Source organism: Orycteropus afer, unplaced genomic scaffold (genome assembly GCF_000298275.1).
Source record: "Orycteropus afer afer isolate SDZICR_OR568_19922 unplaced genomic scaffold, OryAfe1.0 scaffold00055, whole genome shotgun sequence".
In the NCBI taxonomy this organism is placed as follows: Eukaryota; Metazoa; Chordata; class Mammalia; order Tubulidentata; family Orycteropodidae; genus Orycteropus; species Orycteropus afer.
In genome coordinates this window covers 6806520-6810448 of record NW_006921642.1, presented here as the reverse complement: position 1 = coordinate 6810448, position 3929 = coordinate 6806520, and the positions used below count along the sequence as shown (strand labels likewise).

At 40.3% G+C, this 3929-nt stretch overlaps 1 pseudogene; it reads left to right on the top strand.

Annotated features, from left to right (window-relative positions):
• LOC103195389 overlaps window positions 1–1715 on the top strand; it is a 6959-nt pseudogene extending 5244 nt beyond the window's left edge.
• Window positions 1716–3929: the final 2214 nt, after the last annotated feature.

Below are 3929 nucleotides of genomic sequence, written 5' to 3'. Positions count from 1 at the left end.
TTTTTTAAATTGCTATTTATTCTTTATTGAAACTCTCTTTCCTTGGTTTGGTAATACTTATTTTCTTCTCAGGCTCCTGTTCACCTGATTTCCTTTGAACTACATTTTTTTATTTTGTTTTGTTTTGAACTTGAGGGCTTCATATTGGAACTCTAAGAACTACATACATAGTCTCTCAAATTGTTACTGGGAGAGGTCTATAGTTTCACTAAAGTCTTAGAGTGATCTGCTACCCAAAGATTAAATAAGAACTATTTCCTTAAATGAGGCATTGGTGGTTCCATGAAGAATTTTTGCTTTCTGAGCAGGACACCTTGGGTTGACTTCTGGCCAGTGCACCTCATGCATAACCACCACCTGTCTGTCAGTGGTGGGTTGCTTGCTTCTGTGATGCTAAAGTTTCAGCAGAGCTTACAGACTAAAATAGACTAAGAGGAAAGGCCTGGTGATCTATTTCCAAAAATCAGCCAATAAAATAGATTACAAGAGTACAATCTGCAAATACCCCTGGAGATGACACAGCATTTGATTCTGTTGTGCAAGGAGTCACCACGAGTCAGGGACCAACAGGAAAACAGCATTGCCTTGTTTCCTCATGTCTCTGTCTTCAACTGCTTTGTTCATCCTCTGTGCACTGTCAAAAAGTACTCTCACTCATTGCTAGGTCTTCAAATATTATGCATTACCTAATGATTTCCAAATGCTGACCTAGGATTAGAGCAGTGCTACTCAGCGTATGGTCTGTGTCATAGTGTAAGCATTTAGCAATTTCAGTTGTTAATTAACAGAGTAATGGTATGTCTCTTAAACTTAATAATTAAAAATAAATTTGTTTGTTTTGATTATTTCACTTTTCTAATAATTCATTTTATTATTATTATTATTTTTTTTTTTAAAAAAAAGCATTGGTTTATGGTAGATTCCTCCCTCTGCCATAGTTGAAGGCTATAAGAAAACCAAAGAGGATGTTTTGCTTCTTAAGAAGCAAAGGCCTGGAATGATATCAAAAAGATCTATGTGTCCCAGCTAATGAGAGCTGGCAAAGGTAAAATGAGAAACTGTCCCTGTATCCAGCGCAGGGGACCATGCATTATCTATAATGAGGACAATGCTATCATCAAGGTTTTCAGAAACATCCCTGGAATTACTTTGCTTAATGTAAGCAAACTGAAGATTTTGAAACTTGCTCCTGGTGGGCATGTGGGGCATTTCTGCATTTGTACTGAAAGTGCTTTTCGCAAGTTAGATGGGCTGTATGGCACTTAGCAAAAAGCTGCCTCCCTGTCCATGCACAAGATGGTCAATATATACCTTAGCAGAATCTTGAAAAGCCCCGAGATCCAAAGAGGCTCTGAGCACCGTGCAAGAAGATTCATTCATAGAGTCCTAAAGAAGAACCCACTGAGAAATCAGAATCATATTGAAGCTGAACCCACTGCAAAGACCATGCGCTGAAACGCTGTTCTTCTCCAAGTCAGGAATCACAAACTCAGTGTGGCTAAGGCGGCAGCAGCACCAGAAGCCAAAGCAGATAAGAAAGGGGTTCTAGACAAGAAGCCTGGGGTAGGGAAGAAAGGAGGAAAGATGTAAAGAAACTGAAGAAGCCTGTGGTGGGAAAGAAGGCTGCAGCCACCAAGAAGCCAGCAGCTGAGAAGACACAGCCAACAGAAGAGAAACCTACCATAGAGGAAAAGAAGCCTGCAGCTCTTAAATAATTCATTTATTCCATACAAGTTAAATCATTTTGGAAAGCTTATTTTGAATAAAGACCTGATAAAGAGAAAAAAAAAAAAAAAAAAAACCAGCAGTCACTGCGTGGAAGGAAGATGGAGCAATCTACTTCCCTAAAGATTTACCACTTCAGAACCCTAATGGGAGTCACTATGAGTCAGAATCCACTTAACAGCAGTGGGTTGGTTTTGGTTTTGTTAGTGAACATCCTAAGACTGCTGGTGGTACAGTGGACTGAGCTGTTATGAGATATATCCCCTAAAATACTTGCTAATATAATTAATTCTGTAAAGATTATCTGAGGTCTCATATCTCTTCTTCCTCCTGCATTCTTTGATGAAAGGCCAAGCTAACAACTGAAATTCCCTTCCTTCTTTGTTTGTTCTTTCCTGCCTTCTTTTCTTTCTCCTTTTCTTTCTCTCCCATCTTCTTTTCCTTCCTTTGTCCTTTTTCCTTCCCTTTCTCCTTTCCTCCCTTTTTGTATTGGTTACCTCTGTGCCTCTCTGACAGGTATATACCACAAATGGGATGACCTAAACAAACAAGAGTTTATTCTCTTACAGTTTGGAGGTTTTAAGTCCAAGTTCAAAGTGCCAGGCTCTAGGGGCTGGGTGAAAGCCCCTCAACCTTGGTCTTCAGCTCTGTCTCCTGTTCCCAGCCCACTGAAGCTAGAAGTTTTTCTTCACTCAGACAGCTGCTGGCTGCTGAGGCTGACAAGCCCAAGGTTGACAAGTAAAAGGGCACAGTCCTGATGTTATCAAACCATGCAGCAGGCCATTAATTGAAAGTCCCAAGGTTGGCAGAGCCTGGTAGGCTGCTGAACAATGACACAGCCACATGCAGGGTCCAAGCATGCCATAAGCTAGAGACTGTTCCCCAAGGCTCCTCCTTATATACAGGAAGCACACCGTATCCCTAAAGCAGCTACTCAGCTGCTCCCAGTAGATCCCACCATGGAGTTGATTACCAATCTCATCATGGGGAATACTACATCCAGCTGCCCAGTCACTCACCCAGGCCCAGCCAAGTTGACACACAAACTTATGAAATTCCCTTAGTTCTTCGTTTGTTCTTTCCTTCTTTCCTTTCTTCCCTTGTCTCTCTCTCTCTTTCTCCCTTTCTTTCTCTTTCTCTCCCATCTTCTTTCACTTCCTTCATCCCTCCACCTTTCCTCTCTCCTTCCCTCCCTTTCTTTTTTCTCTCCTTATTAGCTTTTCATTCTTTATCATTATATTCAGACAATTATCAAGCCCTATTAATTTTCCATCATGCTATTTCTCAGATTTATGCCTTTTCTCTTCTTCATTTGCTGCTGTATTTGTTCAACCTCTCATCATACCTTGCCATTATTACTTTCTCTTGGCTTTTTTTTTAAATTTAGAGCCTCACTTATGCTCTGTAATGCTGCTGTTATGGATTGAATTGTATCCAAAAAAAAGATACATCGAAGTTCTAACCACTGTACCTGAGAATGTGACCCTGTTTAAGGAATAAGGTGTTTTTGTTTTAAGATATTATCAATTAAGGGGAGGCAAAGAAATAGACACACACATATGCAGAGGAAAATAGCATGTGAGGAACTGTCTATAAGCCAAGAAACTCCCAGGGCTACCAGAAACTGAAGGAGACAAGGAAGGATCTTGTGTCCTGCTGACACCCTGAATTCAGACTTCTAGCCTCCAGAACTGTGAAAAAATAGATTTCTGTTCTTTCAAACCACTCATTTTGTAATACTTTATTACTGCATCCCTAGGAAGCTAAGACAGCTGCAGGGAGAATAATTTAAATACACAAAGCTTATTATTTGCTGTTGTTGGTAGTTGCTGTCATGTTGGTTCCAACTGAGGGAGATTTCATGTGTGCAGAGTAGAACTGCTCTCTATGATTTTTGAGGTTGTGACCTTTCAGAAGTAGATCACCAGCCCTATCTTCTGAGGCACCTCTGGGAGGGTTTGAGCTAGCAACCTTTTGGTTAATAGTCAAGTGTGTAACAACTTGTGCCACCCAGGGACTCCTGAAAGTCTATTATATTGTATTATTAAAATACATATGAATATAGTCATGTGTCACTTAATATTCACAATACATTCTGAGAAATAGGACATTAGGGGATTTGGATGTTGTGGAAACACTGTATCAGGGTCTGGTCCTGCTTTTCGTTTAAGGATGTCAAACAAGATTTATACCTTAGCAGTGAT